The following is a 14689-nucleotide window of genomic DNA, read 5'->3' on the forward strand; positions in this document are numbered from 1 at the left end:
ATCACACCATCGTGATTATCTGTGTCATGAAGATCTTTTTTGTACAATTCTTCTGTGTATTCTTGCCACCTCTTCTTAATATCTTCTGCTTCTGTTAGGTCCATACCATTTCTGTCCTTTACTGAGCCCATTTTTGCATGAAATGTTCCCTTGGTATCTCTAATTTTCTTGAAGAGATCTCTAGTCTTTCCCATTCTGTTGTTTCCCTCTATTTCTTTGCACTGATCACTGAGGAAGACTTCCTTATCTCTCCTTGCTATTCTTTGGAACTCTGCATTCAAATGGGTATATCTTTCCTTTTCTCCTTTGCTTTTTGCTTCTCTTCTTTTCACAGCTATTTGTAAGGCCTCCTCAGACAACCATTTTGCCTTTTTGCATTTCTTTTTCTTGGGGATGCTCTTGATATAGATTAGATAATTCTCTAATAAAGATCTGTATTATTTATTTGTATATAATGAGTGGCTTATTTTGTTAACAAATCCTTTGAACCTGAGACAAAAGTGAAAACTTTCGGCAAGACATTAATTGGCGCTGTGAGCAGGAATTGTGAGGCAAAATGCCATTCTTTAAGAAGAAAGAGATTAAGGTTGATGTAGCTTTTATTCCCAGATAGAAAGATTCACCTTATTGTTCTTTAACTAATGAATGGGACATATTCACTGAATTGTGTGAGAACTGGAACCTTAAATTAAAGCAGGCCAAATCTTTAGAAGTTACTGAATGTTTGTGGCTTGCACAGATTGAAAATGGATAAGAATGTGACTCGCTAGGTGAGAGGCTGGATCCTACTCTCTGTCTACTGTTAGGTACATGAAGCTAATTTAAAATTGTCTGAGGAGAAGTTACAGTTGGAAAAAAGAATTATGCGATTTGTGAGTACAACTGTCTATGTTACAATGTCAAAATTATATTTCAGTTGATCAAATCTTCACTTGTTAAGTTGGCTCTCCCTTGAGCCGGCCACAGCTTCTCTCTCCTTTCTTTGTCCTGTTGCTGACTTACACCCCACCCCATGTACCTCAGTCTCCCTCTCCATCAGCTCTTTGTGACCCCATGGACTTCTCCAGGCAAGAATACTGGAGTGCATAGCCTTTCCCTTCTCCAGGGGATCTTCCCAACCCAAGGATGGAACCCAGGTCTCCTGTCTTGCAGGCGGATTCTTTACAAGCTGAGCCACAAGGGAAGCCCTCTACATCAGCTAACTTCCCCTATCTCTCAGGGGAGAGGGGGAAACAAGCTTCCCCCCTGCTTCACTTCACTCTAGCAAGTTTCTTTCTGCCCCTGTTATCACAGTCAGTTTGAGTACTATTTGTATTTTAGTCTGCATTTTAGCTATAAAACTATGACTAGAGAAAGAAAAGATTACTTTTTTGACACAGGATGGCTGTGATACTCTTTAAAATCCGGAGAAAACTGCTTAAAATGAAAATTCTTTTTTCTTTGAAACTGCAAAACTGGTTCTTTTTGCATATGCAATTTAAAACAGCTATCTTTTTACAAAGGCCTGCCTAAAAAAATCAAAAGAAACCCCAAAGAAAGGCAATGCCAAAGAAGTTCAAACTACTGCACAATTGCACTCATCTCACATGCTAGCAAAGTAATGGCCAAAATTCTCCAAGCCAGGCTTCAACAGTACGTGAACTGTGAACTTCCAGATGTTCAAGCTGGATTTAGAAAAGGCAGAGGAACCAGAGATCAAATTGCCAACATCCATTGGATCACAGAAAAAGCAAGAGAATTCCAGATAAACATCTACTTCTGTTTTATTGATTACACCAAAGCCTTTGACTGTAGAGATCACAATAAACTGTGAAAAAGTCTTCAAGAGATGGGAATACCAGACCACCTTACCTGCCTTTGGAGAAATCTGTATGCAGGACAAGAACTGGACATGGAACAACAGACTGGATCCAAATTGGGAAAGGAGTACGTCAAGGCTGCATATTGTCACCCTGCTTATTTAACTTATATGCAGAGTACATCATGCAAAATGCCAGGCTGGATGAAGCATAAGCTGCAATCAAGATGGCCGAGAGAAATATCAATAACCTCATATATGTAGATGACACCATCCTTATGGCAGAAAGCGAAAAAGAACTAAAGAATGTCTTGATGAAAGTGAAAGAGAAGAGTGAAAAAACTGGCTTAAAACTCAACATTCCAAAAACCAAGATCATGGCATCCCGTTCCATCATTTCATGGCAAATAGATGGGGATACAATGGAAACAGTGACAGAGTTTATTTTTTGGGGGGGTGTTATATACCCTGTTGATACTTTTGGCAAACCTTCCTTAAATTAAGTTCTAATGAAATTCTTTTGACCTCTAGATGACTTTGGGATGCTTCAGAAGGCCCTTGAGACATCCCAAAGGCAGATATTAAACTACCTGGGTTCACTTGACATGTTAAATTACATGGGAAGTACTGTTGGAAGGGTGATAAATCTCAGGTTACACTGTATGGTTGATGTTACTAATATAGATATCCTAAAATTATGTGGAATTCACGAATATCTGATATGTCCTGATAAAGTGTTTTCAATTATAATTCTAGTTATCACATTTAAGTGTTACATGTCATACACCATGGAATATTACTCAGCCGTTAAAAAGAATTCATTTGAATCAGTTCTAATGAGATGGATGAAACTGGAGCCCATTATACAGAGTGAAGTAAGCCAGAAAGATAAAGAACATTACAGCATACTAACACATATATATGGAATTTAGAAAGATGGTAATGGTAACCCTATATGCAAAACAGAAAAAGAGACACAGAAGTACAGAACAGACTTTTGGACTCTGTGGGAGAAGGTGAGGGTGGGATGTTTCGAAAGAACAGCATGTATATTATCTATGGTGAAACAGATCACCAGCCCAGATGGGATGCATGAGACAAGAGCTCGGGCCTGGTGTACTGGGAAGACCCAGAGGAATCGGGTGGAGAGGGAGGTGGGAGGGGGGATAGGGATGGGGAATGCATGTAACTCTATGGCTGATTCATATCAATGTGTGACAAAACCCACTGAAATGTTGTGAAGTAATTAGCCTCCAACTAATAAAAAGTTAAAAAAAACAAAACAAAACAAAAAAAATAAAAGGAATATCCGAAGTGAAACATTATTTTAGACATTATTAACAAAAATGTGAAAGCAAAATCAATAGCAATGAAAGAAGTTAAAGAAATCTCCCAGAAGTTTAATAATACAATAGTTCAATTTCTTAATTTAAGAAATTAATCCAAAAAGCATTAACTTCTGACTACTTTGTGTGTCTGGATAGGTTAAAAAATGGAGAGGAGAAAGTTACAAGGGACAAAAAAAAACAAATAATATAAAAAATTGTCTTTATAACAAAAAAAAAAAGTGTTACATGTCACAGCAACGACCAGGTTGCTTTGTCAATTGCAATACCATCAGATTTTAAACATACCTTCTGTGGTTTCACTTTGATGCTTTTAGAAGAATACTGCTAGTTCTTCAAGATTTATGGAAAGTACTAAGATTAACCACATGAACAAACTGTTATTAACAGTAAGCTGCTACCAGACTGGAATTTGGTTTTCTCTCTCTGTTAAGAGAACAAAGTTTTCTTAGAATGCAGTTTTTGGTAACAGATTGTGAATTTCTTTGCCTTTAAGTGATTTGTACTTGTTTTTAAAATCTTCTGTTAAAAAATAAACAAATAAAATAAAATCTTTTGTTATTTTGGTAAAGTAAATAAATATTATTTCACAATGATCTATGAAAATTATGGTACATGTAGATAAAGCTCCTTCTGCTTCTACAAAATTAACCCCTCACTGTCAAACTATCCTGATGTCCTTAAAACATGACAATCGTCTACTCTTAAATTCGTGAATTTAAAATGAGTAAGCTATAGCTGTAAATCAGTATGGGCTATAGGAAATCCAAGATGGTCACTTGGCTTTTCCCAGCTCCCTGACAAATCTCATTTTATTTGATGGGATAAGGCCTTCCCTGGCTGTAGAGTTAATGCCCTCACAATGAAAAATGTTTATGTTTCACTGAACAACACATTCATACTGTTCATATAGTTCATGTGGTTCTCAAGGCAGGGATACTGAAGTGGTTTGCCATTCCCTTCTCCAGTGGACCACGTTTTGTCAGAACTCTCCACCATTGTACAGGAGGCAGTGATCAAGACCATCCCCAAGAAAAAGAAATGCAAAAAGGCAAAATGGCTGCTTGAGGAGGCCTTACAAATAGATAGGAAAAGAAGAGAAGTGAAAGGCAAAGGAGAAAAGGAAAGATATACCCATTTGAATGCAGAATTCCAATGAATAGCAAGGAGAGACAAGAAAGCCTTCTTCAGTGATCACTGCAAAGGAATAGAGGAAAACAACAGAATGGGAAAGACTAGAGATCCCCTCAAGAAAATTAGAGATACCAAGGGAACTTTTCATGCAAAGACGAGCACAATAAAGGACAGAAATGGTATGGACCTAACAGAAGCAGAAGATATTAAGAAGAGGTGGCAAGAATGCACAGAAGAACTATACAAAAAAGATCTTCATGACCCAGATAACCATGATGGTGTGATCATTCACCTAGAGCCAGACATCTTGCCTTACTGTTGGCCAATAGAAGCATAAAATCATGGATTCTTGCAAAGGTGGTTAAATTATCTAGACTTTGATAACTGCACCCATTTACTGACAGACTGTGACAAGGCTATGGAAGGACTGCTGTATGGACCAACTTCTCAAGTTTGAGAACTCTGCTTATTGGAACACTTCATCAATTACTGTGAATGGACTGTTTTCACTAAAACCTACAATATGTTCTCCATTGTTACTTACAGAATTAATAAGACTGATGTGTTATTTTGCCTTGTTCCTTTGGTCTTCAGCCTAAATAATCCTGGGGCTGAATGTTAGGGAAATTAAATAAATAGTCTTGTTCAGGCTTCAGAGGCAAAACAGAGCAGGCCTCTGACCTTGTGTCTAACCTGCCTGGACACTGTCTTGACTGGGAGTGACTGTGACTGACTGACTGCTCTGAATGCCAGATTTGCAGCACCATAGATAAGGTGGGGGAAAATCTTGAGATTGTTGAGCCCCTGATAGGGGCCTGGCCAACCAAGCCCCAGGCTTAACAACATTCCAAGTTTTACACAACAAAACAAACAGCATTAACGTGAAACCCAGCTTGCAGTTTGGTCACAGATTGGTGATGATATCAATTTGTGTCTGTCTTGGGATTATAAACGGGAACCCTGAATCACAATCTTTGAAGTCTCACCCACGGAGTGGATGTGATGCCTGGGGCGCTTTCCCAATTAGGACTCCAGATGTGCTGTAACACAGGACTTCCCAGTGCTATTTAAGTCTGGATATTGGTCAAAACCCAATTTGGTAATGCATTCTCTGCTCTATTTCTCTTTTCTTTTAATGTTAGTATGTTGAAAGTAAGCTAGATCATTCTCTATTAAATATTTGTATTATTTATTTGTAAAAAAAGTTATAAAGTTCTTAAAATGTTCAGGAAGTGATAAATCATTTGTTAAATTAAGCCATAATATGTCTTTTATGCATGCTATAATCTATAGGATCAACAGCTGTCGCTTCTGTTTCTCCCTGGAAAACTAGTTGGCTTACAGTTTAGCCTATATCTCCAATGAATATATGAATCTTCTCCCAGTTGACTTTTACCACAACTTCCACTATTTTTGTGAGCCTCTTAGGCTCTAATTTCTTCACATCTGTTGCAAACAAACTGAGTTCCTTTGGATGAAGATTTGAAGCTCTCTGTTCTGGAGTCTGCTTCTCTTCCCTGCTCAAAATTCTAAACCAGGGGTCTGATGCTGGTACAGAGAAAATATTCTTCTTTCTCAGTGATGCCGGTGCTTTAGGAGTTGAGCACTTAATGAATCAGAGAGGGCAGCATGAGCCTGCATCTCTCAGCATGGAACCCCTGCCCCACAAGCCAGAGCAAGGAAATCTGGGCCCCAGCATTATAAGCAGTCCCACGCCCAATATAGAGCCTTCATCTCACTGGTGGGGTCAAGCAGAAGATGGTAGCTCCACCTCTCAGCTCCATTCATGAAGAACTTAGTCTCAGCAACAAGTACCTAGGAGCAGAAAGAGAAATGTTGATATCCTGCCCCCTCCTTGGAAGATAGTACTGTAACTGGGAGCTGAGGGTAGAGGGAGCCTTGTGTTCTTGGCTTACCAGTCTGGAGTGGAGTTTCCAACTTGCTAAGGTGGAAAAGTGGGAAGGATGGCACAGGTCTTGGTTCAAGTACCATACACCTCTGCAATTCATACAAAGTTTTAGAAAACTACTTTGAATACATGCTTCTTCCATTTGCTTTGTGTCCACAGGACCATTTCCTGAGACTTTAAACAGTTGGGTTAGTTTTATAATTTTTACCAGTTTTACTTGGATACAAATCATGGTGGTTATCATACTGTCATACTGGAAGGGAAACTACTAAAATAAACTGTATAACTAGCAAGTTAACAGATGGAAAAGATGAAATAAGAAGTACTTTAATAATAATTAAAAAGGCAACAAAGTAGAAAAAACAAAAGAAAGATTGTACATATGTATCATGTATATACAATAGTAGATTTAAAAATCAACTATATAATTGATTACATTAAATATAAATGAACTAAATATTCCAATTAAATGACAAATTATCTGATTGAATTTTTTTTAAAATCCTGTCATTTATAACAATGTGGCTGAATCCAAAGGACATTATACTAAATGAAAAAAGCCAAACACTGATTCATGTTGATGTATGGCAAAAACCACCACAATACTGTAATTAGCCTCTAATTAAAATAAATAAATTTTTTTTAAAAAGAGCCAAACATGATCTCCACTTATATATGGAATCTAAAATAGTCAAACTCATAGAAACAGAGTGAAATGGTCCTTGTCAGGGGCTTGAGGGAGGGGAAAATAGGCAGATATTGGTCAAAGAGTACAAAGTTTCAGTTATGCAAGATGAGTAAGTTCTTGGGATCTACTGTATAACAATGTGAATATAGTTAAAAATACTGTATAGTATAGATGAAATTTGCTAAGATAGACCTTATGAATTCTACCACAAAAAAATGGGAAATATATGAGGTGATAGATATGTTAATTAGCTACATTGTAGTGATTATTTCATAATGTATACATAAATCAGAACATTGTCATAAATGTTAAATATACACAATTTTTGTCAATTATACTTTAATAACGATGGGAAAATAAAATGAGGATATCATGAACAATCTGATTGGAAGCTAATTTGGCAATATTTATTGAAACTATAATTATACATAGTTTTCAACTCAGAAATCCTATTTCTTGGATTCTCTCACATAGAAATAAAGATGCCAGTATGATCAACAAATCTCTAGCATATAAGGTATATATAGAGATATCTACTGTAGCAATGTTTGTAGTGGCAGAAAGAAGGGGAGCAAAATTAATGTTGACCAATTGGAGCACAGAATATTAGATAATCATAGAAAAGAATGATGCAAATACAGTGAGAAAAGGAAGATCCAGGAAAGTACATTATAAAAATCTTGTTTTTGTTAAACAATTAACAGTGTGTGTGTGCACATGTGTAAAAATTTATGATTATAGAGAAAGTTCTGGAAGAAAAAACAGTTATTTACATTGGTTACAGCGGGAGGTGGGGGTATCAATAAAAAAATTAAATAAATCACAGTCTTTCAAAAGTTTCCATGAGTTAAAGAAACAAGCATGTGTACTATTAAATCATTTAAGTAAAAGTACAGCTGTGAGTAATGCATGCATAAATGAGAAAGGATGGTCTCTCAAAACATAATGCTAATGATCTGGGGTGGTAAGATTTAAGAAAACTTTTACTTTCTTTATTACATTTTTCTAAATTGTTTGAATTTTTCAGAAAGCAAAAATAAAAACAACAGTGCTATGTTAATTGTTAAAAACAATAAGTAAAAATAAAGATAGAACGTTTTAAAGAGGGAATTAATAAAGAAGCCAAAGAACTAGAAATTGAGCCATCAAGCATCCCAGAAATATGATAGGAAGATATCTGATTAGAACCTTGTCACTGTGGCATGAGGAGGGTCCCTGATAATCTCTTCTTTATTGTAACCTTATATCATCCTCACCTTTATCTAAACCAGAGATGACTGATAATCTACACTAATTATCTTGGGTCCTTCTGAGAAACCAGGTGGAGAACTCAGGACATAGAATTTCTGGTAGGCCCTCTTGTTTTGTCAGCTTTCTTACAGCTCTACTTTCTGTGCACTATTATCTTTCCTTAGATTTGCTTATTCAAGATGACATCATCGTCTATTATGCCCAGGTACCAGTTTCCATTATCCAATCCATCGGCTTCTCTCTGTTCTTTGTGTTAGTAAAAACAACTCTGCCCCAGCCACCACCCACCGAAGCTATAAAACAGGTTTCGGGGGTTCACAGTGAATCACATCACTGAGATGTTAACAGGAGCCTGCTTTTCCCAGACTGACATGTCTTTCCTTGAGGATGACACCTTTCATTTTCCACCCACACACCACCCATAAAAGAAAGTTCTTTAATCATCTTCAGTTCTATTTGTTCTAAATAAATCTCACTCGTAGTTCCTGATGGGAATATGAGTGTGCTATCACTTTTCCTTTGCCCAATAACAATAACCATTTTCTCTTTCCTAATGACTATTTCTGAACTCTTCGAGAGCCACTGAAATGTCACATTAACTGATTCTGTATACTCTATCTCTTTCACTGTCATGTTAATCAGGGCAAAGATCTTGAAATCACACTTGACTCCTTACTCTTTAACATCTCACCTCCATTTACTAGTGAATACTTCCAACTCTACTCTACACAACAACATTACTTGCCAACAGCTTGCAAATGAAAACCACAATGAGACACGACTCCACATCCACAAGAATGGCTAAAATAAAAAATAATGACAATACCAAATACTGACAAACTTGCAGAGCAACTGGAACTCTAACTGGCAAGAATATAAGATGGTATACTCTTAATGGAAAACAGTCTGGCAGTTGCTTATAAAGTTAAACATACACTTACATATATACCAAGCACATTCCCAGATATTTATCCAAAAGAAATAAAAACAAGTTTATACAAAAAACTATATACAAATATTTATAGTGACTTTATTCATAATCACCAAAAGCAGGAAAAACAACCCAATGTCCTTCATTTGGTTCAGTTAAACAAACTGTGGTACATCCATAAAATGGAATTCTACTCAGCAATAAAAAGGGGTGAACTATTGATTCTCATAACATCAAAGGTGAATGTCAAATGCATCTTGCTTAATGAAAGAAGCCAGATCCAGAAAGTTATGATTCTATTTATGTGAAATTTTGGAAAAGACAAAATGATAAGGACAGAAATAAGTTTAGCCCCAGTAATTGGGGCTTAGGGGAGTGGTATGGCTACAAAAAGGCAGCATGAAGCAGTTTTTAGAATAATGGAATTATTCCATATCATGACTGTGGTGGTGGATACATACATGAATATATGAATTTGTCAAAAAAGCCCTGGTCCAAGCCACCATCAACTCTCTCCCGGACTGCTACAATCACTTCCAAACTACTTTCTTACCTCCACATCTATCCCCTTACAAGTGCAAATGGTAGTCAGAGTAACACTTTCAAACCTAAGTTACATCATGTAATACCAAGGCTCAATGGGCTTAAAATAAAATTCAATGTTCTTACAAGGGCTCTTAAGGACTTACATGATCCGTCCCCTGCCTAGTTCTCTGATCTCATCACCTGGTACTGCAACACTTGTATTCCAGCCACGTTGGCTTCCCTGCTTGTCCATGAACACACCAAAGACACTCCAGCTTCAAGGTCTTTACCCTTGTTGCTTCCTCTTACTGGAATGTTCTTTGCCAAATACCTGCATGGTTTATTTCATTACTTAAAACTCTCAGTGACTCTCCACTATCTACAGGATTAAATCTCAACTCCTTAATGTGGCTCTTATCACCCTGCATGATGTGTTCCATGCTCTTCTCTACATCCTTATCTGTCACACACTGGGCCCCAGCAAACTGTTGCTGAATTCTATACACTTCCCCTTTTTTTGCCTGGTGAGTAAATAACTACTTATTTTTTGAAATGCAGCTCAATCATCACCTTTAGGCAAAACATAACTCCCTTGCCATGTACACCATGCCCTGCATGTGCTTCCATGTTGCTGTTGTTCAGTTGCTCAGTCGTGTCCAACTCTTTGCGACCCCATAGACTGCAGCGTGCCAGGCTTCCCTGTCCTTTACCATCTCCCGGAGGTTGCTCAAACTCATGTCCATCGAGTCAGTGATGCTATCCAACCACCTAATCAAGCTCTCCAGGTGATTCTTACACATATTAAAGTTTAAGAAGCACTGGTCCAGCATCTATCATGTGTATTATATTTGATAATGTGTCTGTCTCCCCTGGCTGGCCTGAGAAGTCTTCAAGGTTTTGAATCTATCCCTACAGTCTAACGCAATGTCTGCCTCCCAATAGCAGTTCAGTAAATGTTCGATGAAGAACAACTGAATGGATGTAAGCCTATGCTGCCTTTCTTTCTACTTCCATGTTCCTGACAAAACAGAGCTCTCTTCCTATGTTGACCATATGCTCAATCAGAGATTGGAATGGCACAGAAGTACATTTGAATTTGGCACATACTTGCCTTATGTTGTTGGAAGCAGACTGTGAGTCACCCTTCTTTTTTGTCAGCTGGCTCACTAGGGCATTACATACTTAACTTAGTTACTGTTTATTTAGACAGTATTTAGCCACAGACTTAGCCCTTAAATCTGAGTTTGAGAGAGACATGTATTAAGTGCATAGCCAAATTCTAGGAGTCATTGTAGATTTTTTAACCTAGAACAATCATCTCACTGACTAAATCTTCATCTTTATATGGAGGAACCCATTCCTTAGATGTGAAATTTTGATGTATTCATGCAGGTTTCTTTTTTTCTTTTTATGTTGAGTCATTTCATGGCTACTGCCTATGATTAGAGTTGACTATTCTAGGAAATAATGCTTTGAATAACATCTTTACCAATGTTCATTTTCTACTGATTTTTTTTTTTTTTTTGGATGCGCCATGCAGCATGTGGGATCATAGTTCCCCAACTAGGGATCAAACTCATGCCCCCTGCATTGAAAGGGCAGAGTCTTACCCACTGTACTGCCAAGTAAATCCCTATTTTCTACTGAATTGAATTTGTGCAAAGAATTTTAATCTGTAAAGTCCCTGAGTTTCTCAGGTATCAGTGAAAGACAACATAGGTTCTCTCCACCCACCTGCCTTACATTAGTATTACAATTGTTTCTTTACTAGTGGGGATGATGTATTGCTGAACAAGGCCCTTAGCAATAGGGGTGGGGCACATGGTATTTATTCCCAGTAATATCATCAATCCAGAGAACTGTCTTGAAATTCTATTTCTTTTATCCAACAACTTATCTCCACTGTTTCAACCATCAACTTCTACACTAATCCTCTCCAGTAAAGAGCTAGAAAAAATGGGAGTGAAAGAAAGGAGAAAGAAAAGGAAGAAAGTGCCTTTCTGACTGTTAAAAGGAAGATGAGCAATCAGGAAGGGAAAGAGGAGGCTGTCCAGACATTTCGCTTGGAGTAATATGTTCATGCCTACATCAGCCTGAATATTAGGTGAGTGTGGCCCAAGGAGAATGAAAGATTTTTAACTCATCATGACTCACTCCTAATTAGTGTATTCAGTGTACACAAATTAAACTCCCATCCACTTATAGTTTCAGAAAAAAATACATGTGTATACACACACACACACGCATATATATATATATATATATATATATATATATACACATATATATATATATATATTTTTTTTTTTTTTACAGTAAGATAGCTTTGGTCATTTGGGCTGTTTGTGAAACCACAGGCTGTCAGCAGTTTCTGTCTGTGAAACCCAAACTGCTACAAAATCCTAAAAGAATTGGATCATCTCTAAAGTTTGAGTAGTATATATCAGCAGATCTTCTACCCCCAGGTGTGTTTAATTCTTCCAAATAGATTCCGCTGCCGGACATCAGAAGCACATAAGCCCTATAGGTAGGAAATAGAACAAGTCTGTGGTGATGTGCTAAGTCACTTCAGTCGTGTCCAGCTCTGTGTAAGCCTGGTGGCTCAGACAGTAAAGAATCCACCTGTAATGCAGGAGACCTGGCTTCAACCCCTGGGTTGGGAAGATCCCCTGGAGAAGGGCATGGCGACCCACTCTAGTATTCTTGCCTGGATAATCCCCAATGACAGAGGAGCCTGGCAGGCTACAGTCCATGCAAGTAAGCACAGCACATGGTCTATAGCCCACCAGACTTCTCTTTTCATGTGATACTCCAGGCATGAATACTGGAGTAGGTTGCCATTTCTTCCTTCAGAGGATCTTCCCAACTGAGGAATCGAACCCATTTCTCTTATGTCTCCTGCATTGGCAGGAGGGTTCTTTACCACTAGCTTGAAGCTTACCAAAGTCATTTAACACCTTCCCTCTTGCAACCCCTTTACATGGGCTTGAACAAAAGGGTGTGAAACTCAGTTTGGGGGTTGCTTAAACTACTGTAATTATTTTCTAGTTTTATTGCATTGTGCCTAAGTGCACAGCCTGCATGATTTCTGCTGTTTAAAATACATTAGAGTGTTCTTTAAGGCCTAGTAAAATAAGCTTTTTAATTATGGTGTAGCTAATTAGAAAGAAAATGTTCTCTGTAAGGTATAAAGTTCAACATATTTTTATTAAATTAACTTTATTAATTATATTATCCAAATTAGATATAGCCTCTTATTTTTTTTATATCCTCTTATTTTTATGTTTTATCTGATAGAGTTGCTATAACATCTCTATAAAGCTATTAAATTAATGTGTCTGTCAAAGAGTTTCTGACAGTTTCTGCTTTATAAATACCAACACTGAGTTATTTGGCATATAAGTTTCATAGTTGTTATTTTTTGCTCTGCATAATGCTTTTTGCATGAATTCTGCATTTCCTGAAATTGTCACCTTTGCCTGAAATTAATATTACTTTCCTTTTATTTGCATTTGCAAACAAATATAAATTTTGGTCCATTTTTAATTTTTAAGATTCAGTGTCTTTTTGACTCTCACAAGCATTATATAGGTATGTGTTATCATCTAATCAGAGGTCAGTTCAGTTCATTCACTCAGTTGTGTCTGACTCTTTTTGACCCCCTGAACTGCAGCACACCAGGCTTCCCTGTCTATCACCAACTTCTGGAACTTGCTCAGACTCATGTCCATTGAGTCAGTGATGCCATCCAACCATCTTGTCCTCTATCGTCCCCTTCTCCTCCTGCCCTCAATCTTTCCCAGTATCAGGGTCTTTTCCAATGAGTCAGTTCTTTGCATCAGGTGGCCAAAGTATTGGAGCTTCAGCTTCAGCATCAGGCCTTCCAATGAACATTCAGGACTGATTGCCTTTAGGATTGACAGGTTTGATCTTGCAATTCAAGGGACTCTCAAGAGTCTCCTCCAACACCACAGTTCATATTTCTATTTTAGTAAGAAGTTATAACAATTTTTGTTTATTGTTATAACTAATGTTTCATTAGTTATAACTTTTCTTGTTTTTCCTTTAAATACATGTGTAGTCTATGCATTTTTGTGTTTATTCCATTTAGTCATTATAAATTTTTTCAATCTATATAGTAAATGTTTACACAGATAGAGATCTTCAAGTTATTTTTCTAAATATAACATGGATGGCATATTTTCAAAATCCATAATACTCAAGCCTTTCTGTTGCTTTCATTCATGAGTAAATATTGGCTATTTGAACCAAATCTTTTCCTCACCAAATATTTTAGACATGGTTCTGTAGCCTTTCAGCATTCAATTTAGTTAAAAACACTGAGACTAGCCTGATTTTCCCTTCCATTATAAGTAAACTAATTAAATGACTAGATATTTGTAGGATATGTTTAAATTCTTATGATTCATAAACACATCTCCATGAGAATTTCTTTCTATTTTTTGTCCCTGCAAGATTCTGGACATCCAAACTGCCCTATCAGATCTTTTATTGACTTATGAATATTTTCTTCAATTATGTCTGATCATTGCTTGATTCCAGTTATCCTAATCTTTCTCTTGTGTATCTATAATTTTTAGGTTTGATAATTTTTCTGTTTACTCATGTCTTTGCATTTGTTTTCTGCTTGTTCCCTACATTCTGGGAAATTTTTTATGTTTGTTTTCTGCATTACCAATTCAGTATTTTAGTGTCAATTCTGTTCCCAGAAAGGATTTTTGATTCTGCTATTCTAGTTCTCTTACAGTTTCTTTTAAAATTTGTTCTTTATTTCAACCATCTTCCTATTATTTTTCTATAGTTGATTTCATTTCTGCTACTGCTCCTATCATGTAGAAGTTATATCCTCTTGTAGTCTCATAGATATAATTTTCTGTTGGTTTCAGTAGTAAATCATTTCACAGTTAGCATTCTCCTATGGGCTTCCTTAGTGGCTCAGTGGTAAAAAAAAAAATCCACCTGCCAGTGCAGGAGATGCGGGTTTGATTCCTGGGTTGGGAAGATCCCCTGGAGGAGGAAATGACAACCCACCCCAGTATTCTTGCCTGGGAAATTGCATAGACAGAGTAGCCTACAGTCCATAGGG

Source organism: Cervus elaphus, chromosome X (assembly GCF_910594005.1).
Source record: "Cervus elaphus chromosome X, mCerEla1.1, whole genome shotgun sequence".
Taxonomy (NCBI): domain Eukaryota; kingdom Metazoa; phylum Chordata; class Mammalia; order Artiodactyla; family Cervidae; genus Cervus; species Cervus elaphus.